This window comes from Meles meles, chromosome 3, assembly GCF_922984935.1.
Source record: "Meles meles chromosome 3, mMelMel3.1 paternal haplotype, whole genome shotgun sequence".
NCBI lineage: Eukaryota > Metazoa > Chordata > Mammalia > Carnivora > Mustelidae > Meles > Meles meles.
The window spans coordinates 158,844,055-158,867,589 of record NC_060068.1 but is presented as its reverse complement, the minus strand read 5'-3'; the positions used below and the strand labels follow the sequence as shown (position 1 = coordinate 158,867,589).

Genomic DNA, 23,535 nt, shown 5'->3' with positions numbered 1-23,535 from the left:
TGTCAGGCTCTTTTGTTGAATATCAATAGTGATCAGGAAAGGTTGAGCGTTCCTTCCCAGCAGGTTACCTCTCTGAGAAGAATCACCTGACTTCAATGTCAGTCCCAGTGACAAAATCCTCCATTAACTGGGGGTCCCTAGACTGATGGAGTTCCACAGCTGAAACACCAGTTAGAGGTGTCAGGGAGCTGGTTCTCCCTGGATTCCTGTCACTCAACAGGGGAAGGCAGAAGGGGCTACACAAATCTTTCTAACCAACTTATCTTAAAAATCTCTCATTCCACAGAGGAAAAAAAAATATTTCTAGCCCCCATTTTGATAACAACAGAACTTTCTGCTGCAGAGTTAGATGGTGATATTTCAAGCATGGACGCTAGTAAGTGTCCCTCAAACATTATTAGCTCATGGCCTCTAAAATGTAGACTGGGGTTGTCATCGCTTGATGTATCAAAATATTTTAAAATAAATTTCAGACAGTATGAAGAGTGGATGGGGGCTTTGTAGGCAAGGGGGGGGACAAGACATCAACAAAGGTCATGGCTGAATGCACAGTAATCTTTTCGTAGTCATGTGGGTTAGGCCCATGTAAATAGACCTTGAGGAACTTAAATGTCAGAGATTCTTTCACATAGAACCTGCGTGGTCAAGGTCTACAGCAGTGGCTCAACATCTTTCTACATCTGTTCAATGTGTATGATGTCTGCCACGTGGGTTTTGGGTGGATAATTAAAAAAAAATTGAGAAGAGCTTGGCAGGATGCCTCGTGCATAGTAAATGTCCAATAAACTATAGCTGTGATTGTTTTTACTGTTATTGTTATTAATATTAAGGGGACAACTATTGTTTTCCCCTTGTCTAGCCCTGTTTCTGGTTCATAGAAGGCACTCAGTGAGTAATTGCAGGATGAATGCATTTGGAAGTTTCCTGATTTATTTATTTATTTATTTTTTTAGAATTTTTTTTTTAAAGATTTTATTTATTTATTTGACAGACAGAGATCACAGGCAAAGAGGCAGGCAGAGAGAGAGGAGGAAGCAGGCTCCCTGCTAAGCAGAAAGCCCGATGCGGGGCTCGATCCTAGGCCACTGGGATCATGACCTGAGCCAAAGGCAGAGGCTTAACCCACTGAGCCACCCAGGCGCCCCGGAAGTTTCCTGATTTATAGTCACTCATTCAACAAATATCCATTGGGCACCCATATGTGCCAGGCTCAGTGCTAGGCCCTGGAAATAAAATATTAAACAAGGCCATACAACCTTATCCTAAAAGAGTTTATAGCCTAGAAGGGTAAGCAGTCAAGTGAATGGGCAGTGGTAATGCTACCAAAGCTTCAGGAGTTTAGGAGAGGGGCAGGGGAATCCCTAAAGAAGGTGATGTCTGAGCTGAGTCAAGAGAGGGAAGTAGGGATTAGCCAGGTGAAGGTGATTAGAGGAGGGAGGACAATCCCAGTTTAGATGTGTTCCGGAGCCTGAGGTAAAAAAAAAAAAAGCTTATCTTTTTCTCACAGTTCTGGGCAGATAATTTAGTTCAGGTAATTAAGTATCCCAGAGATGCTTAAAGATGACTGGAGACTAAAGTTTTTAAATTTTCTCATCTACAACTACCCAAAAATCATTTATATTTTCTGGCTGCAGAAGATGGAATGCAAGCAAATGTTGCCACCAAGTCTGGAGAATGGGGGATGAAAGGAATGGTTTCCTCTTGCTTCCCTTCCTTTCCCTGCCCTTCCCTTCCTGTCTCTCCTTCTCCCTCACCCTCTCTCTCGTTTCTGGTTTCTGTTAATGTGATTTATGCTCTATCCAGGAATGTAAGCTTTTATTCTTAGATTTCTGGTTCTTGCAACCAATACTACTGAACCTGTTGAATGAAGGCTTCAAGTAATGGCTGCGTGTCCTTTTTGCCTCTACCATGTTTTACAGTCCATGGTCTTGATGAGAGTTCATTTGGTCGGACTCCAAATTGTGTGTGATTGTTTGCAGGGGTGGGTAGTGGACAAGGGATGAGAGATTGAACAAATTCTTTCATGGTCTTCTGGCTCTCTTGTTGTATTATTCTTTGGAGTAGGGATTAGAAACATATGAGGGGGCATTTGCAGGGTAATAGCAAGTCATTTGGGAAGCCACCAATAAGAAGGAGCTGGCCTTTGTCTAAGTTCTTCAGCTCTTCTAGGACTGACTTTGACTTCACTTTCATTGGCCACAGGCTCCTGGTATTAGTTTGGATTTATTTCAGAATTCCTTTCACTGAGCATGGATGTGGGAAAGTTCTGGTTCTAAGTAAATTAACTCCCACCCAACCCCTGCCATGGCTGGACCACACCCTGAACTCAGATGTTTACTAGTAAAATGTCTTAGGATTCATACATTCACTTACCCATTTATGAATAGGTTTACTCAACAAAGATTTACTGAATACCTACCATAAGCACAGCTCTGTAAAAAATAAGGAAAGGGAAGGGAATGGAAACATTTTTAATACATTTTTAATAGTGTATAGTGGGGTTCTCAATGTCAGCACTATTGCTGTTGACATTTTGGACTAGATAATCCTTCCTTGCAATGGCCTGCCCTATACTTTGTGGAATGTTTAGCAGCATCACTGGCTTCTACCCACCAGAAGCCAGAAGCACCCACCCTCCCCAGTTATGACTATCGAAAATATTTCCAGACATTGACAAATGTCCCTTGGGGACCAAAATAGCTGGTGATTGAGAATCACTGCCTTATAATATTAGGCATCATCCTCAACACTTCATACACATTTTTTCATTTAAGTTCTCCTCCCCAGTAAGTCCTTAAGAAATACGGTTCCAAAAGGAATGTAAGAAACATTAAATGATTTCCTCAGAGTCTCATGGGTAATAATTATGGCATTTGGACTTTAAATCTAGGTCTTTCTACAGACTATATATCCCCAAACTTCCATACAACACACTGTCCTACCCCCGAAGGCACTTAACATCTAATTGGAGAGATGCGATAGGAGCTAGGTAAATTCCAGCTGCATTCGCTGGAGAGTAAGTGACGGGAACGCTCAGAAGAGAGAGGTGGCAGTGGGCTAGGGAGGTCAGGGAACACATCCTGCAGAGATGAGAATGCTCTTTGAATATTTGTGGATAAAGAGTTTGATTGGAATAGCAATTTTGTGCTGAGGAGAGGCGGGTGATAAGACTTAGACAGGTAGCGCTGGGGAGCAGTTAAGACCCGTGCTGGTTCCAGGTGGAATTTGTTGGGATTCTGGCTCCTCCACATACTAGTCATGTGACCATGAGCTAATGAAGGCATTTTTTTTTTTTAGCCCAGTTTCATTGCCTGTAAGATGGGTTGATGAGGACAATACATATTCTTAAGATTGTGATAGGATATAATGAGTTAATATACAAGGGGCTCAGAACAAAACCCCCAGCATCCAGTAAGTGCTCAATAGCTGCTGGTCACCTGTGCTTGATTCTGTTGGACTTCAAGTAGTTTAGAGTCTCTTTTATATAAATTAAAAAAAAAATAGAGTCTCTTTTATACATAATGGGAGCTTTTGAATCAAGGGTCACAGGTACTGCAGTCCCTCTTTATTTATGACAAGGTCACAGATTGGCGTCTTTGGGTTGGAAACCATCTCTGGTTGCATCACCCGTTCCCAGAGTACCAGTGTCAAATTGTTCAACCCTCGGTGGAGGTTTTGGGCTTGAAGCCTCAGAGACCTCTTTCCAACAGACATTTAAAGGGGGAAAAAGGCAGCCTGGGCATCTGTTCAGATATTCATTCACTCTTCTGTGCATTCAATCAACATTTACTGAATACCTTTTTTATTCTGGGCGTCATGTTTCTATTAACTACATCTGGAACACCAGTAAGGCACCACTCTGCCCATATGTCAGCTGCAAGTTTATTGGCTAGAATTGTCATTGTTTAGTTTTAAGACAATTCAAAGTTATTGCCGTGGCTTGTGTTAAAATCTTGAGGTTTCTTCTCGTGCTTCACTTGGTGCCACTGCTGGGCTTTGTATTTATGGAGATCTGATGGCCCTGGATGTGGTTGGGGATCTTCTCCTGGGAATTTCCTCTTTCTTCCTCTCTCCAGCTTTTTATAGCTACATAAGGTTTAGATCTGTTAGCAAACACATGGATAATTATGCCCCTCTCTGTTTATAGACTCAGGATAAATTGTCCTAATGGGAAAATATCTGTCCTTTGTAGCAATTTGGATGAAGGCATTTAATTTTGTATGTGGTTCATTTGCCTTTCTAAAAATCATTTTGATGTTTGTTTCACTCATGAATCATCTATTGTTGATAAACAACAGCACTCAATAAACCCCATTAAAAAATCTTTTCTCAATCTAAAAGTAGTTGACATTGGAAAAATATGTGACCCATCCATATGTTTTCTCATAGATGTTGAATTAAAGGAAGCAGTTGGATTTTAAGACTCAGGGGACCTCTGATAAGAGGCCCATAGAAATGATCCACTGGAGTCAGCCCACCAGCATGCTGGAAAGGCTCAGTTCAGCTCAGTTTGCCTCAGAGCATCACTGTCATAACAGCATTTGTATTCATTCTTTCAACAGTCACAGAAGACCTACTATATGCAAGATTAGATTATAGATGAATAGTGAAGTGTCTCTAAATAATAAAATAGAGATAAACCTTGGTTGGATTCTTCAGCTTGGCGAGAAACAGCAATGTATGCTTCTGATCAGAAGGCAAAGTCAGTCCTTTTCTCTGCTATGCTGGGGAAAAATGATTGCACTCCCCCAGTGACGTAAATAAACCTCCAGAAGTCTTGGTTTTTGCTCAATTTGGGCCAACAAGCATAAATGCTTCTTTTTGCTATGTTTCCTCCCTCCTGAGAGGTAAAAATACTTGATGAGATGCAGAGGTGTAATTGGTAAGCACACCCTTTTGAGTCAAACTAGATGGGTTTGAATTGGGAGCTCCAACAATTACTAGCTTCGTTACTTAACCCTGTTGTGACTCAGTTTCCTTGCATTAGAATAAGGCTAAAAATTATTCCCACTTCACATGGCTCTTGAAAAAAAACAAAAGAGGTAGATAATCTACATAAAGTTGTTAACACAGTGCCCAACCTAATTATAGTAAGAGCTTAATAATTCATAGCTATTATCAGTAACATCATCATCGACAAATATTTGTGTGCCCACTAAACAAAAAGTAACATTGCTTGTATGGAGAAACGATAGAGAGGAGAAAGTCTCTTAAATACACTTGTCACTTATTCTGTATCTAAGAGTTGGACATATTCCCAGAGATACCCACTCCAGTAAACAAACGTCCAATGGGACATGGGCCTATGTTTGTGGGGAGGATGACATTCTTGTGGTGCCTTGTTTGTAGGCGTAGAGCATGGACGCTCAGGGTCTTTGCTCCCACATTCAATGGTGTAAAGACCACCACTTTAGTCCTAGAAGGGAATGGAGGACATTCTCTAGGCTGGCTCCTGCCTAAACACACGAGACTATCACTTGCGAAGGAGTCTGATGGGTGAAGATTGTCCAGTGATGTCAGGGTCCTGTCAGTTACTGTTAGCGTCAAGCAAGACTTCATGTCTGACCCAAATTTTAATGTTGCATTTGTGTCTCTTACCTCTTTTGTCTCCCGTGGAGATGAAGAACAGCTGGTCGGTATCCTCTTTATAATAACCCTTCAAATGGGAGACGACTGTTAAGTTTGCCTTGAGGCAGTTTTTACTCTAGACTAAACAACTGCAAATCCTTTAACCTTCCCTCAAAGGTTCTATTTTCTGTCTCTTTAATCATTTTGGTTCTCCTTTGGAACCTTTCCAGTGTCTCCCCATCTCCCTTAAAATAAGGGGCCTCACACTGGCCATACCACCCTAATAAGAGTCTTTCTGCTGCCAAATTCTTTATTATGGGGGAGGAAGTGGGGAGAGGCACTTCCCTTTCATGTCAACCTCCCGCCAATGTGAACTCCCCGCAGTGTTGTGTTGCCCATTTCTTATCAGTACAATACGCAGACTCATATTGGATACGTGGTCTGCTGTGATCCTCATGTCTTTGTTTTTCTCGAATCTAGAGTTTAAGACCTGTCATTTTGATCATCACCCCTCAGGACACTACTTTGTAATCAGCCTTCGTGCTGAAATCTAAACTCTTTTTAATGAACCATTTCCTTCATGTCTTGAAGCCACTTTGGATTCTCTTAACATACCAGCAGTTTCTGCTCAAATTAGTATTACTGATAGACTCTGGGTGTACACACAGCAATTGTAAGTATTATTTAAACCAGACCTAGGGTAAAATTAGAGACCACTTTTTAAGCACCCTTTTGTTTACTGAACCATTGATCTGTTTTCCAGTCAGCAGTGAACCCAGGGAGGGAGAAGACCAAGCACGTCATATCTTTCTGGCCTGCTGATGAGAATGTCATATGCATTCCAAAGCTTTCCTGAAATTAAGTTATTATACAGATGTGCTCAAATTTTAATTCCTGGCATATACACACACTAAACTGAGCTTAGCCAAAGTCGGTGGGGGAAGGGGAATATTTATTTGTATCAAATGTAAAATCCTGGATTTACCTTCAACAGCATTGGTTTGCACATCATAAATTGCACACCAGATTGAAGGAGTAGAGAGCATTAGAAGTAAAGCATTAAGAAACTGTCAGTGGGGAAAGCAATCAAAAGGGAAGAAGAGATGACTTCTGAAATTATTAAAAAATCATTCAATTTGAACCTAATTCCCATAAAATGTATCAGATACTGAGATGCCACATAAAAGTATGCTAATGAATCAACCAAGTCTGTCACCCCCAAGCAGAAGAGAGGGACTAGGGAGGGGGATGAAGATCAACATTCATGGAAGCCTTATAATACTTGTAAGCTGGACCCTCTAGAGTTCTGATATATTTGGCTTTTACTGAAATCATAAGCTAACTGGCTTTGACCCAGGAATTGCCATATTTGAGGCGTGGCTTGCAAGCTCCGTCTCGCCAGACACCTGTAGCGCTCTCCTAAACTCCACGTATCATTGCTGGTTGCAATACCCACACCTCCTGGAGATACACTTTACTCTGGGGTTTTGTTTCCTTCTAGTACTTCCAAAGGAGGACCACCACTGCCTGGCATTCCTGCCTGTCTCTCGCTTTGCTGTTGTGCAACCTGAATGAAGCAACTGAGGGTAATTCCAGCACAGGTGATTGTGATGATTAGTTAGCAGTGCACTCTGTGGGCTGCTTCTGAGAGAAGACAGATTTCCAGCCTGACCTTGACACAGGTTGGCCTCTCCCAGGCTCCAGTTACCCTTTCCGTTAACAATAATGGTACTGAGAATTTTTTTTTTTTTTTTTTTTTTTGCCTCTTCCTTTCTAATGAAGTCCTTTGAATTCCACCAGACCTATCCCTTGCAAAGCTAGTTTACTTTAAGGGGTTGCTGGGCTCCCAAGATGAGAACTCTAGCTCAGAGACATAGGTTTGGGGCAAGATTCTGGGATGAACCCCAAGGAGTAGGATGAATGTGTGTCCATCTTAAGTCCCAGGAGGCACAGGGCTTCCCCTTGTGCCTAGATTTGTGCCATCCAACCACAGGTGGTCTCCGTACCTCCAGCTTCCTCTGGGAGCTCTGCCCTGAATCCCTTTGGAAGCCGGGTGAAAATTCGAGCATAAGTTCCTTTATGGTTTGAGGTTTGGCACAGCAATGCTTTCACTTTTCAGCAAGTGTTAAAAGTGGAAAAGTGGAATAAAATACAATTGGAGGTTTAAAAAAATAATCTCTTCATGCAGTGAAATGTGGGGTGACTCCCCCTGTCTCCGAGTGCCCTCCCTCCACTTTTAGAAAAGCAAACACTCTTTTCCTGTCTTATTTGTATTCCCATTAATTTAAGACAGGAAGCCCTCGGTGGGTGTGATGTAAACAATTCAGCCTCGTGGGTCGGGCTTCCTCATCAGTTTGCAGCTGGAGCGATGGCTGCGCGGCCCAAGCCCGGTCCTGCCTCTCCGGGGGGATGACTTGTTGACTGAACCCCGCATATGACGGGAGGGGCGCGGGAGCGGGAGAAGGTATAAAGGAAATGCTTAAGTTGTGCAGTCACCGGCGATTGTAATTCAGCAGTGGTAAATTTGGTGCCTGCAGCACAGCAGAAAGACTCTGACTGGAGGTTTCTGAAAAGTTTCTTGACATCCTGCCCGGTGTGATGGTTGTGATTCTGGTTTGGGGCTCCCCCACCCACCCCCTGTAGGAACCCACGCTGCTGCTGGTTATGAAACGGAGCGGTTATGAAATGCGCTGGTGTCGGGGAGGTGGAGCTTCTCGCGGCGGCTGGAGGGAGAACTTTTGACCGGGCGCGGGTCTCGGGAAGGGCGTTTTCGGCTCCGGGCCTGCTCCGGGTCAGGGCGGGAAGCCGCCCCAACCCAACCCCCCCACCCCCACCCCCCGATCGCTTGATGTCCACGAAGGTGTGCGCACCAGCAACCGCGGAGTCCCTGACACCCTCCCGCGGGCGGCTTCCTTCTCCCCGCGAGGGAGTGACCGGGCAAGGGGTTCTGGAATGCCGTGGAGTTTTGACAAGTGAGCAAGGGAGTGACGGGCCGAGCCGGGATCCCATGACAGTCTTTTCATAACCTCCCAGCCGGGGCTGCGCGCGGGCGGAGGGGTCCTCCCACGGCCATGGAGCGCACGGCGCGGACCCGGCTCCAGAAGGACGGCGCGGAGGCGCGCAGGGAGGCGGCGTCCCGGGCGGCGAGCCCGAGCTGAGCGCCCCCACCCGCGCCCGGCCCGCCGCGGCAGGTGATTAGGCAGCAGCTCGCGCGCGCGGCCAAGCGGGGCCCCGGCGCGCAGGGTTAGCGCCGCCAGCTGCCTGCGACCCGCACGCCGGCCGCCGAAGGCGTCGGAGTGGAGACCCCCTCGAGGTGACTTCAGAACTGGAGGTAGGAAGCCGCCTGGCAAACAGAAACCTCAGGCTCCCCCTTCCTCTCGGGCTGGGGTGCAGGTCGTGGCTGAATCCACAGATGTGGAAAGTGAGTCACAGCCTCGGAAAAACGCCGCCGCCAACTGACTCATCTCGCAGATCACCTGGGTGTCTTGTTTTTGACTTGGGGGACTGGCGTGTTTAGAGACGGATTGTGTTCCTTAGGAGTAACCGACTTGGAACTGGTTTGTCAATTCCTGACGGAAGGAGGCGCCTGGTGTGTATGATGGGGGTGGGGGGGAGTGCTAAGGGACAAGTCTGGAGGGGCTCCAGAGGCACACATCTCTCAGACACCTCGGATAGGAGGTGCTGTTGAAGCCCACGGAGTGTGTGTCTGAGGGGTGCTTCAGCAACCCAGGCATCTGTTACACTGTCCTTGTCCCGTGCTTCTCTCTGGCTAGCAGGGAAAGGAATCTGGGATAGAGCAAATGTGCGTCCGGTACCAGCGGGAACTTTCTTTGAGCCCTCAGGAGGTCATGATCTCTTGTGGGGACAGATCTTCACCCCAAACTACTAAACAGCCTGCTTGGGCAACTCTCACCACTGAGGCACAGAATATTTTGCTGTAGTGTCCACAAATCTAAGAATTTAAAGGTGGAAGGTGTTTGGAAAGAGAATGACCTTATCTATCATGTTGTTACTCCCTAGTAGATAGTTTATAAATACTAGGGGTGAAATTAAGTCAGTCTTGTCATGAGATGCTGGTAAGTAGGAGATAACTACAGCTGTCATCCTGGGAACCATATCTGGGAGAAAAGTCCTGGATGTAAACAGTAAGCACTTTTCATAAAAACAGGTCCAGCTGAGTTCGCTATCATAAGGGGCATGACAGAAACCGTAAATAATGGTATCACAAAGGTATGACATAAACGTCTTCAAATACACATGAAATATAGTACTTTCAAACTTTGCACGCTTAGACTGTTTTTGCCCTTGCAGATGAACTGAAAAATAAGATACACGGGGATCTTTCTACCTCCAATGTTAATCTGACTGCTATACACCCAGTAACCTAGAGATTCACTGTGGCCCTTCAGCGGAGATATTAACAGTTAAAAGGATCTACCCACAGCTCATTGTTTTCAGGATCCCTAGTCAAATCCATGGTCCCTAGGATACAGCCATAGCAATCATAGGTAAAGTGGGCTTTGGGAAAGGAGGCCTGTGTCAGGTTCTAAAAGAAAAAGAGCTCTCAGACTAGGCCACACAGAAGAAACAGAAATAGGATGTACCAGGGAAAGTGGGGAAACCCAGGTGGACTCAGGATTTCAGGTTGCTGTGCTCTTCCAGCCTGAAGCTCTGTAGCCTGCACAGCTGGGCATAATTGTCTGAGGGAGGACCTCCCCTAATCTAGCAGCAAAACAAGACCTTGTAAAGAGCAACAAAGTTTCCAGAAACCACCTTGCTGATGGCCTTCTCACTTCCATAAATTGCCCGACACTGCACTTGGCATGCACAGCTCCCTTTAATCCTCTGTTCTTACTAATCTCTGTAAATCCAGGCAGGTCACACTTAGGAATTGTCTCCTTGAAGGGGAAGGGTGACCCCATTCTGGCTCATTTCCTGGGACATTAAGTGCTCGTCTCCTCGGCTCTGCCTAGAGCTCAGCCCTGGCTTCTTCATCATCTCTTCTGTTTCCCAACAGTTTCACCAAGTACCTTTGCTGCCTTCTAGAGGCCGGTTCTCATTCTGGAATCTGATGTAGACCCAAGTTTCTCTCTTTTCCTTATCAAAATAATATATGTATATAATTTTCCCAAAGTCAAATATTTCTGCAAGGCTTATAACTAGAAACAGCAGTCACTTACCCCACCCTCCACCAACCTCAACTCCTGTGCCCCAAAGACAACCGCTTTCAACATTTTGTGTGTATTCTTAAATACTGCAGGTATGTACTGCTCCACTCCTCACCTGCCCTCTGGCCTCCTGGCCCCGCACCCCTCCAGATACGCTGCTTTTGAGGCCTGCCACACACCTATCATCTGGAAATCTCCTTTCTTCATCCTACTGGGCACTGATTCTTGCCTATTTCCCACTTGGCATCCCCTGTGTTCCAGACCCACATCTTCCTCTTCATTTGTTTCTGTTCTCTTTCTGGTAAAACACAGCTTCTAGAAGTTTCTCAGAAGGTGTACCTGGGAAATCAGTTTTTTAAGATCTTCCAAGTTCATGTATTTGATGGGGTATGAAGGTTGGAAAGGCTTTTCCCTCAGAATTTGGAACACATTGCTCTTCGGGTTCAGTATTGCCATGGAGATGCCTGTCTTTCTAATTCCCGATGCTTTGAATGTCATTATTTCTCTCTCTCTCAAAGTTTTTAGGATTTCTCCTTGTTCTTTGTAATGTCCTTTCTCTCTGTAATGAAATTTCATTTTCATATATCTTTCTGTGAGTTTTTTTTTTTCATCCATTTTACTTGGCTTTCAATACACCTTCTCAATCTGGAAACTCATGTTCTTTGGTTCTGAACAGTTTTCTGGAATTAAAAAAAAAATCATTTCTTTCCTCTTTTGGAACATCTATTTAGTTGGAAGGGGATCTTCACGGATTGAATTTCTAATTTTTTTTTCCTTTAAAAAAAAATTTCTACTTCCTGGGAAATTTCCTCCTTTTATCTTCCAACCCATATACTGAATTTTTACGTCTGCCATCAAATTTCTAATTTCCAAGAGCTCTTTAAAAATCTCTGAAATATTCTTTTTATAACCTCCCGTTCTCGTTTCACGGATGAAAAGCTTTCCAACTCCCTGCAGATCTCAATGACAGCTTCTTTGAAGTGCTCCTCTATTCCCTTCACGGTTCTATCCCCCTCAGCTTTCCTTAGTTTTTGTTTTTAAGATTTTATTTATTTGTCAGAGAGAGAGAGAGCACAAGCAGGGGGAGCGGCAGGCAGAGCAGGTAGAGGGAGAAGCGGGCTCCCCGCCGAGCAGGGAGCCTGATGCGGGACTCCATCCCAGGACCCTTAGGTCATGACCCGTGCCAAAGGCAAGCGCTTAATGGACTGAGCCACCCAGGTGTCCCCATTTGTGCTTTTAAATCTCATGCTTGTTAAAAACTTTCCTGTAATGTCTAATGATCCTGGACTGATCACTTAAAAGCTAACTGGAAGGTCTGCCTGCATGGATGGGGCTTATTTCCAGGAATCAATAGTTCCTTCTTTCCAAGAAAGACACCTGGAACAGTGTTCCAGAATCTAGAACAGTGCCTGGCACCCAGTAAACTTTCCATTCCTATTCCAAGCAATTGAATGACATAGGATCTTGCTAGGGCCCAGGTAGTAGCGAGTATTAGAAGTTCCCCAGGTGATTCGAGGTTGCGGCTGGCCCTGAGCATCTGCTCTGTAACGGGATTATCGTGCCAAGCAATTTCACTGGACGATGCCCACCTTTGGTAGACGGTTGTTTCTCGCAGACAAAACTGACCGGGGGAAGAGGAATCCCCGTCCCTGTCACCGAGAGGACTTGGTTGGCTGTGGCATTCTGTGAGCCAGATTCGGGTAAGAGACCAGGAGTCTAACATTTGGTATGGAGAATTTCTCTTCTTCCCCTGTTTTTAAAGTGGCACCCCTTCCCTCAGCTACCTTCGATGTCGGAGTCCAGAGCTGCTCTGATTTTGCAGAGCAAACCCGTCATGGAATGTAAGCAGTCACATGGAAGCTGGGACTAAGGAGATTATGGGGGTCTGACAGCTTCAGGCACAAGCTCTTAGCCAGCCCTCCTGCCTTTGGCACCCCTGTCCGGTGGCCCCACTTCCAGAGACTCTCTGTGTCTGGGCTCTATCTCTCAGACTTTGCTTTCTCTCATCTGCTAAGTCAGTTACCACTGGCCGGACCGCTTCCCCACTTCCAAAAATTTGTTGCAGTCATTGCTTCTTCAGTTCTAAGATTTTGGCAAAACCTTCCCCCATGCTTAAAAAAATTCCCTTACTCACATTTCAATCCATGTTTACTGGGGAGTGAGTTTCTCTGCCTCATGTCCCAGCTTTGCCCTGGAACCCTCCTCTCAAATCTTTCTGTATTTATCTCTGTCTACCACAGGTGCCCACTTGGAACAGAAACGCAAATAGGCCACATTGTGAAGTCATTTCAGCAATAATCATTAAAAATGCCAAGTTCTAGGGCGCCTGGGTGGCTCAGTCAGTCAAGCATCTGCCTTCAGCTCAGCTCATGATCTTGGGGTCCTGGGATTGAGCCCTTCATCAGGCTCCCTGCTCAGCAGAAAGCCTGCTTCTCCCTCTCCCTCTGCTGCTCCCCCTGCTTGTGTTCTCTTTCTCTCTCTGTCGAATAAATAAATAAAAATCTTTTTAAAATAATTAAATAAAAATGCCCAAGGCTTGAATAGAGTGGTTATTGGGCATTTCTACTGAGTATGTTAGCATCTTCCCCATCAGATCATTAACCATGGTTCTTTGTATGTGTGGAATGTCTGGCAGAAAGCATTTTTGAACATGTTTGGTGTGGCTTACCAGAATTCTAACTGTAGAGCATGTTAACTTTTTTGACGTATATTCATGTTCATTTCCTTCTTTGGGCCTCACCAAAAGCCCGTTGGGTGGTTTAGTGGTCATGTGGACTCAGGAGCCTCCATTTTCTGAGATGATTAGCACATTCTGGTTGAGGTACCTCCATTCCACACCCCAAAGGCAAGTGGAGGAAAAAGTATGTGACCCAAGTCTGGGCAATGAGGTGTGAAGAAATGTCTCTCGTTGAGTGTCTGGGGTAGGTTTGCTCATTACTAAGAAACAGACATGAGCAAATGACCCCTTTGCTTCTTTGGTACGTTGCTGTCTAGAACTGCTGTAGGCGTCTTGCTCCCGACCTTAGGATGAAGTCAACACCCAGGAGAGAGCGGATTCCAGAGTGTCCTCAGGAAGCACCAGGCTTTCTCTTGCAGGTCCCATCACGCGAGATGATCAATTTCCTCCTTGTTCAAGCCATCTTGTTTGTTTTGGTTTGGTTTTGTTTAGAGTAACATGGGGCTTGAACTCATGACCCTGAGGTTAAGACCTGGGCTGAGATCGTGTCAGACACTTAACTAGCTGAGCCATCTAGGCAGCCCTAAGGCCCATTGAATCAGGGTTTGGTATCATTTGCTGCCAGGCTGATAGAGGTGGACATTTCTTTATGCGTGGTTGGTCTCCTTCTTAAGAGAATTAAGGCAGACATTGGGTTTCCCTTCCTGAAGATCTAAGCTGCCTGATTCCTTATTCTGGCTGTGAGTAGGAGTCCTCTCTACTCTCTTTTCCAGGCAGATGAAATTAATGTTCTTCTCTCTTCCAACTTCAAAAGAAGGAATAACTGTGGAGACATTCCGTGAGAAAAAGAGGAGTCCTTGGGAGATCGTTAGCTGATCCCAGTGAGAGATCATCCTGGGGCTGTCACAGAAGTGAAGACTGTTCTCGAAACAACAAGGCAATGAAACCCCATGCATCCCACCCTGGAAAAGCCAGGCACTAGCTTTCATTCACTCCTGTCGTTGTGGAGGATTTCATGTCTTGCCCGCACACCTGACATCGTTGCCTCTGTCTTCTGTTGTCTTTGTCTTTTGGGCATCCCGGACTTTGGGAAGCATTGAAGATGAAATATACTCTGGAAGTGCTCGGCGGCGGCAGTAGGACTGAAGGCAGGAGAAGGTGGCCTGTCCGGACCTTTGCCCCAGTCTGGCTCCCGTGACAATGGCATACTCTCTTCATTTGTATGAATAGGAAGCCTCCCTCATCTTTTCATTCCCAGTATAATGTTAGCCTAAAGAGAAGCCCTTAATTGTACTTAGCATTATGCTATCATTTTCCTGTTTGTATCTTTTACTAAACCTAGACTGTAAGGCTGGGAACTTCCTATTTAATACAGCTAAGATTTAGTGAGCACTTACTGCATGCTTGGCACTGTCCTATGCTTTACATGTGTGAACTAATCGGATCCTCACAATGGTCTTATGAAGAAGGTGCCATGAGTATCCCGTTTACAACAGAGATCACTTGCGAACATACCGTATTTAGGGAAATGGCTCAGGGTTGTCCAGCTTTTCGGTGCTGGAGCAGAGATTCAAATGTTGGCCCTCTGGTTCTGTGTGCTATATAGCATATATGCCTTATGCAATATGAAAGTCATCATACAGCCTGAACACCCTTACACCATCTAGCGTACAACAGGGATTCAAATGTTACTGTGAGTGAACAGACACGAGGCTTTTTTCATGTCATTCAGACTCATTCATTTTAATGGCAGCGTATTTCCCCCAAGGACCCATAATTTGTGTAACCGTTTCCCCAGGATTAGATATGGTGGTAGTATGGGCTAGGCTGTCTGAGACTGGGACCGTCCCGAGAAATCTCAGATATGTGGTCATTAATCAGGAGGTGACCTGGAGAACTTCTTTAACCTCCTCTCCCTCCCTCATTGTTCTCCCCACCCTCTGCCACCCTTAAGAGTGATACCAGTCCTCATCCCATTGCACATTCCCATTGCCATCAGTAGAACTCTGCGTGAAAGGGAATGGTGTTATAGAGGCTTTAACACTCAGACAACTTTTCTGAAGGTCCCTGTTAGAGGGTAAGCATTAGTTGGCAGGGAATTTGCTATAAGAAATGCAGATCCCTGAAATGTCGCCTGGAAGTGCCGTGTTCCAGGTGGTTTCTCATAACCTGTCATTTTGCACTTTTGAATCCAGAGATGGTGTATCTGACTATCAGTTGTTAAGACTTTTGGCTGACCTCTGGGATTCTTGTCTTATTTGCCAACTGATAGAAAATATAAATGGAAAGATGTGTTAGTGTGCAAACTTTGGAGTTGTTTTATCTTTGAAAATTGGGGGGCTAGTAGGGATAGAAGACTAAGGAAATTGATGGAACAATTTTGTATGCTTAATGGACTATTTTCTTGACAGTGTGACTTGTTAGGCCCTAGGTAAATAAATACACCACGTATCAAACAATGTGAGCACTATGTAGAGGCTATTTGCAGTGAAGTTTGTTTTATAAATTATATCTGAGATATGGTAGAAGACCTTGATGTTTAAATTTAGTTTAGCTCTGGGGTGCCTGGGTGGCTCAGTAGGTTAAGCATCTGCCTTTGACTCAGGTCATGATTCCAGGGTCCTGTGATCAGTCCAGCCCCATGGCAGGCTCCCTGCTCAGCGGGGAGTCTGCCTCTCCCTCTGCCTCGGCTCCTCCCTCCTGCTCATGTGCATTCATGCACTCTCTCTCTCTAATTAATTTAAAAATCATTTAAATTTAGATTAATCCTATGGCGAAACCCTTTTGTGGAACAGATACTTTTTTTGAAAAGTCAAAGCGTACTCCTTCCAAATATAGCGCAAATGCATATGCATGTGTGTATAATTTCTAAGAGTGTGTATGTACACGTGGGTGTTGTCTTCCTTCCCCTGACCCCCTAATTCATGCTCTGCCTTCTTCTGCACCAGGAGGCTTAGTGCTGTGAACTGACAACATTGGGACTCCCTTGTTTTATTTCTGTTTGGCTTCAGCCAATGGGACGCACAGGCAGGGGAATCAGAAGGCAGGAGGAGAGGGTGTTGGGGTGTTAACCCCCTCATAGCAGCCCCCTCGACCTTGCAGAGATTCTGACCATGGCTGGGTTGTTCTCAGCTCTCGGGGGCAGCTCGCTGTATCAAGGTTCCAGTTTGCAATGCTTCCTCTTGCTGCCCTCAGACATAAAGGTGGTAACGGTTTCCCACTAGCTAGTGGCTAGCCCGCGGGTACTCCATCCTGTCCACATCTCTCCATAAAGCATAAAGTTCTCTCTCATTAAACGCTTTTGAGGGGTGTCTGGGTGGCTCAGTTGGTTAAGCAGCTGCCTTCAGCTCTGGTCATGATCCCAGGATCCTGGGATCGAGCCCCGTGTCAGGCTCCTTACACAGTAGGGAGCCTGCTTCTCCCTTTCCCTCTGCCTGCTACTCCGCCTGCTTGTGCTCTCTCTCTCTCTCTCTGTCAAATAAATAAAAAACAAAAGAAAACAAAAACCCTAAATCCTTTTGAATATTCTTTCTGTTTCCTGCTGGAAACCTCATGATACAGTGTATGTTCATCTCTTTCTCATATAAAGCCTCGTCATGTCTGGTTCTAAAATGCCTGTTACATGTACCTTAGTATATCAGAATTGGAGTTGTAGCTTGCCCTAAGAGTTGTCCTTTTATCCTTGTGTCTTTTTTATCTTTTCTATTAGCTCTCTAGTCCTGGGGAGTGGGGCAGGGGTATGAATGGTTCTGCTTCTCCCTACAAGGTCTGGGACGCTGTTCTGCAGACAGAGGTCACAACAGTAGGCCACTGGAAGTAAAATAACATATAAGCGGACGTGTGGGTATCTGGTGCACACGTGGGTATGCTGTACCTGGGACTTTTTTAAATGACCTTTATTTGTATCCTTATCAGCACTGGTGCATTCATTTATGCAATAAACAATTACCAAGTGCCACTTATAGGCAACACCTCAGAGTTCCAGGGGGTTCATGAAGAACTGAAATAGAATTTTCAAGCAGGAAGGAGTGAATCTGAGAGCATATCTAATCTGGTCTTAGCACTTCCTGGTGAAACTCAGGCTGAGCGGTTCGGTGCTTTGTTGTGGAGCACAGGTAGTGGGGTGTATAGAGAACCCGAACTTGGTGCCCTGACTCTCTCCGCATGGGCTTCTGTTCCCAGCCCCCTCCTGTCATGCTGCCTGCTCATCTCCAAGGTGCTTTGTGGCGAAAGGAACCTCCATAAGGTGTCCTTTAGAAAGCCTCTCTGCTGCCCCTTACTGCTTCCTCTGTGTTGCAAATGCAAACCAGATATTCATGCTCTGAGCTCATAAAAGCACCTAATAAGACGCAGACGGTGGGTTCTAACCCAGGCTCCAACATCAGCCCCGCGTGTGCACAGCTGGGGGAATATTTGGACCAACCCACAGCCACACTCAGACATCTCCCTTCACCAGCTGTGAACTCTGCAGCAACATTTCATGTCGGGGTAGGAGGTGTTGGGGTTGGTTGAGAGGGAGATACCCATTCCGCAGCTCCTGAGCCAGTCTCCGGCCTCACGTATAGAAGATGCCATCTCCAAGTCAGGCCTGGGCTGCTCCCAGAGCTGGTCCCTGTAGGGCCTTTGCTGATTGGTACTTTTCCCGTGACGATGGCCCTTTATGGGTCCACTTAGCGTAAGGACCAGAGTACAGGTACTACCTACAAAATCAAAAATACCTGACTCCATTATATTTACCTTAAAGGTGGTTTAAGATGGACAAGAAAAAGCCTTTTCTTAACAAAAACATAGCAGATTGGCCTAGGTTGGCATATGATGATGAGATGTTACGTTCTTTCACATATGCATGCCCCCTGAGGGGCTGACAAATTGTTAGTCCTCGCCTGTAAGGCTTGAGTTCAAGATTAAGGAAGAAGAAGGCAGGATAGTGTCTTTACTGAGTCCTGCTGTCAGTCAAGCTTTGTGCTGGCGCCTGTGACTGAAGGGTCTCACACCCAGACAAGCTAAGTATTATATGCCCATTTTGCAGAGATCTGGACACTAAGGCTCAGTAGAGCCGTGACACACTCTGAATTATGGAGCTCGTGTAAAGTGATAGGTCACGTTCTCGGTTCTGACTCCCCAAATAAACCTTGTCCATGAAGTCGTGCCATTCCAAACCCAGCCGGCCCGGATGCATGCTGAGTGCCACTGGGGAGAGTCGACTAGCTTCTCTACATTGGTTTTTTCAACTGTAAAGTGGGGTGAAGTGATCACCCCCTCCTGTTAGTGATGACGGCTGAGACACTGCGCACATCATTCATCCCTATGCCGGGCACCTGAGTCTTTAATGAAACTAGCTCCTGGCCCCTGGAGCTGGGTTTGCCGCTTCTCTTTTCTGGACACGCTTTGTCAACTGTCAGCTGTTAACTTCCCTCAGTCGTTTCCGTAGCCATAAAATGGGGTTTGGGGTAAAGGTCAGTTTCTTAATGGAGGAAAAACCTGAGAACAAGGCAAGCCTCCGTCTTTTGTGTTGTAACTGTCAAGCTTCCAAAAGTGTGCGGTCTGTGTGACTTCAGGGTGTAAGCCGCTCACGTCTGCTGTGAGTACGGGGACCGTCAGCTGCCCTGGACCTAACTTGTTGAGTCCGGCCAAGTCCCAGCCACACTTCCTCAGTTCCTACCACTCAGGTTTTCCTCTCTTTCATGACTCATGGTCCCTGTTGTGAAGAAAAAACTCCATTTGTTGTTTTCACTTACGTTACACACAATACTCTTGGAATACTACTTCACTTCTGGTCACCAAATGTGTGTGCATGTGAGTGTGTGTGTGTGTGTAGGGGGAAGTTTTCCCCACACCGAACAATGCTGGGACACCAGCTGGGGGTCCTCCAGCTCAGCCTAATTCGGATACTGTCTACCTGGAGGGACGGTCAGACCCCACAGGCTAAGGGCTCAAGTCCCACAGGACTGTCCCCCTCTCCTCCCCACAGTGCGCGCTCCCACTAAAGCCCAAATCATCACTTGTGCTTACCAACTGACTAAAATAGGTTCCCATGACCCCACCTGTTAATTTTTACCGTTAATTAATTGCATTTGATGAAGTCACCAGAGCAGCTCACAAAACTTAGGGAAATTGTTTCCCTAACCAGATTACTGGTTTATTATGAAAGGATGTAACCCAGCCAGTACTATGGGGAAGGGCATAGGGAAGGAAGTTCGGAAGCTCTCCAAACCCACTCCTTTGGGGTTTCATGGACGCTTTGTTACAGAGACGTGCTTGATTAAATCATTGGCTGTTGGTGATTGAAAAGCTCCAGCCCTTCACCCCTCCCTAGAGGTAGAGAAGCGGGATTGAAAATTCCAGCCATCTAATCCGAGTCTGGGTTCCCTGGCAACCAGCCCCCATCCTTAAGACTTTCCAGAAGTCACCACATTATCATAAACTCAGATGCGATTGAAAGAGGCTTTTTATGAGTAACAAAAGACACCAATTTCACCTTTATTGTTCTGGAGTGATTTCAGGAACTAAATACCATGAGGAAAGATGTCCATATGGCTGTTATATAGGGAATTACAAGGGTTTAGAAGCTCTGTGCCAGGAAGAGTGAAAAAAGACCAAATATTATTTCTTATAATTAACCACAATATCAGACTGTTGCTGTATATTCGTTATCCTCTTTTCTTCTCCCCCCGCTCCCCCCCTCCAACTGAACTTTAAGGGCTGCAATTAACGCCTTTAGAGCTTGGGGTATTGTCCATTGTTCTTTTCCACTTTAGTCACTGAAATAGGTAATAGGCAGGGGCCCAGTGAAGTTCCTAAAGTATTTAGGCCCTTCCCTAGAATGTTCTGGAAAGTTCTCCCCATCTCTGGCTTTCTTTGCCATCAGTAAGGTTTTTTAGCAGTGCTAGAACCGGAGCTCAGCGTCTTGGTGTTGGAGCATGTGAGGGCAGAGAGGGTAGCTGCCACATCCTTCAGCAGGTAGTGGTGGAATCTGGGAAGACTCATGACCACACAGCTGCCCGAGAGTCTCCCTGTTGCCGATAGTCTCCTGCCACCCTTAAAATCATCACGCCACAACTGTATACACCGTTTTTAAAAGAAGAAAGACAAGACAGAAAGGCAGTAGCCCTCCCAGCCTGGCCTGTGTGGCAGCCACCATCTGTGCTGTGGGGAGGCACCTGATTCTGGATTCCAGACCCAGCATTTTGGATTCCCCTGGAATCCCCCAATCCTGCCCTGAGGAAGTCCACCTACAGTGCTAACTCCTGTTGCCATGGCTGCCTCCTGAGGAGAAAAGGCAGATGTGAGGAGATGTGGGAAATGAAGTTACACAGTTGATGTCGTGTGCCCAAATGGAAGGCATAGTTCCCTCACCCCTCAAAGAGTTATGAACAGAGATGAGGGAGTTGCCTGAAATTGAAATCTACAGATTTTCTTGTGCTGTGGGAGGGTCTCTCAATTATTTTATTTGGAACATCAAAATATTATTTAGGGGACACACATTAGCCTGAAATGACTTTCATCAATGTTGGTTTTAGATGCTTGTAGAGGTCAACTGAGGAAATTTTATTTTTAAAAAAAAAGGTTTAAAAAAAATCTAGTAATATTTCTGGGCATCTGACCTCACAATAACAAGTGTTGGATTTCTTTGTAAGCAAGGCTTTTAAAGATCATTTAAAAATGGATCAAGTTAACCTGATCCAAATAACTAGAAGTGAAGAGGACCGTGGCGAACTCCGAATGTAGCCATGCTTCCGGGAACGGATGTAAAAATGCCAGTGCTGGGGCGCCTGGGTGGCTCAGTGGGTTAAAGCCTCTGCCTTCGGCTCAGGTCATGATCCCAGGGTCCTGGGATCGAGCCCTGCATCGGGCTCTCTGCTCAGCGGGGAGCCTGCTTCCCCCCTCTCTCTCTGCCTGCTTGTCATCTCTGTCAAATAAATAAATAAAATCTTCAAAAAAAAAAAAATGCCAGTGCCGCTGCAGACTTTGAATAAATGTTTTTCTAAGGTGTGAGAAACCAGAAATATTTCTAAATTAGCGCACACTTAATAGGGTTACGTAATATCTGCGTATATATTTATGCACATGCAGTTATGTAAGCTGTAATATTAATATCTTAAATAGCTTAAGGTAAATGTTTTAAGTGTTCAGTTTTTAATATCTTCGATGAAATGTTTACATCTAATGATATCGATTTTTCCATTTACATCATTTACATTTATCTAACCAAATCCTCTCCCCCCTCCCCCCATATTTTGACTGTTTTCTGATTGGGACAGTAGAGGATCACTTCTGTCTGAGTCACCTTTATCCAGCTGAGATGTGTCTTGTTCCCCTCTAACTCTATAGGGGACGCAAACTGATGTCAAGAAGTATTTTTATAGTATGTATTGTTTCGTCACCTTGAATCACTGCTTCAGTAATTCTATTCTTGTTTTTACTTCAAGTCTCTTGGTTTGCCAATGCCAAAACAAAACAAAGTGAACAGAAATGCAGAAGATTAAAATGGCTCAAATTTTAATATTGTCTCTTCAATCAGTAAGGGATTGAATTGGGAAAGCAGTGCTGGCTTATACTTTGGGGTCCTTCTACCTAGAAGTATGGTATTTGGAGATGCGTGAGCAGGTGAGCAGGGGAAGAGGAGGGCAGGCTCTTGTAGAAAGCTAGAGCATGTGATACTGTTGATGACCATGTGTGCAGAGCTGAGAGCCCGTCTGTGGAGAAGTAGCCTACAGAACACGGTCAGTCTTGGGCAGCCTGTCAGTTGGTGGTTTTGGTGAAACAAACAAGGAGAATTTCCCTCAGGAAGAATCACGGGCACAGGAAGAACAGAACTCACTCCTCTGGCCCTTTATCCTCCTCCACATGGGACGATGGATGTGTATCCTCCCCACAGAGTATCTGGCCAACAAGTAATCACAGGCCAATAGGGAAATTTCCACTCAGCAAGAACACATCTCCAACCAGAAGCCACCTTACAGAGAACTTTATCTCCTCATGAGATGGATTTTTCTAGAAAGTAAACACATGATGTGTTTAATTCCTGTATGTCAGTGTTAGCTGGTGTATCACAGTCCCATCCTTCCCCCGGAGCAGGCTTTTCTCCCCTTTGACATGTTAACAGGAGTTGTAGCATCATTTTGGTTGCTGAGAAACCATGGTTGCCCCGAAACTTGCAATGTTGGTATTAGTCAAGGTTCTCCAGAGAAGCAGAATGAGAAGGAGTGATGTATGTATATGGGCAGGGGGTGTTATTTTAAGAAGTTGGCTCATGTGACTGTAGGGACTGGCAAGTCTGAAATCGGTATGGCAAGCCAACAGGCTGGAAATTCAGGCAGGGTTTCCATGGTGCAGTCTTGAGAATAATCTCTTCTCCTTTAGGAAACCTTAGTTGGATGAGGCCCACCTGCCTTATGGAGAGTAATCTGCCTCATGAGAAGTTTACTGACTGAAATATTGACCACATCTTAAAAAATAACAAAAACAGAATACCTTCATGGCAACATCTAGACTGGTGTTGGACCAAACATCTGGGTACCATATAGTTTAGTCGCATTGACACATAAATTAACCATCACATTTGGGATCAACAACTGCATTTATGTCTGTCCTATTTATATGCTGTATTTTGAATAAGATTATAGATAATAATAAGATTATTCATATACTTGAATAAGATTATAGATAATTAAGAAAATACTCTGTAGGTTGGTAGGGAAGTTTATGAAGAAAATCTAGATTGAACATTTGAGTTTTGAGAATTATTTCTAAAAAAACTTAAAAAATAGAGAACATGCAAAAGTAATCTAGCAAACACCCATCCATATTCCTGCCCCTCGTGTTTATAATAATATATATTATTATTAATATATATAATATTATATATTAAATAAATAAAATAATATAATAATATATAATAATATAATAATGGCTATTATTATATTTTGCCTTAGTTGCTTTTAGGGTTTTCTTAAAACACTACTCACTACTAAAGTTTCTTTTGCCCCCTCCCCATATTTCCTTCCAGTTTAATACATATCCTTCCAGACTAAATTTTAGATATTTAAATACTATAATTTATACATAAACAATGTTTGTCATATTGCATCTTGCTTTTTATACTCTTTTTTTTTTTTTTTT

The 23,535-nt window shown here is 44.8% G+C and overlaps 1 protein-coding gene across 5 annotated transcripts in view; it reads left to right on the top strand.

Annotated features, from left to right (window-relative positions):
* Positions 1-23,535, top strand: part of PDZD2 (PDZ domain containing 2) — a 349,024-nt gene that overhangs the window by 156,493 nt on the left and 168,996 nt on the right. Inside the window, exon 1 of one of the 5 annotated variants that reach the window (XM_045999591.1) lies at positions 7,965-8,032. The exons of 3 other annotated variants lie outside the window; for them this stretch is intronic. The gene's annotated coding sequence lies outside the window, so the exon portion shown is untranslated. Of the gene's footprint in view, positions 1-7,964; positions 8,033-8,409; positions 8,900-23,535 lie in introns of those variants that run through there. One more of the 5 variants, XM_045999589.1, reaches the window with a different exon arrangement.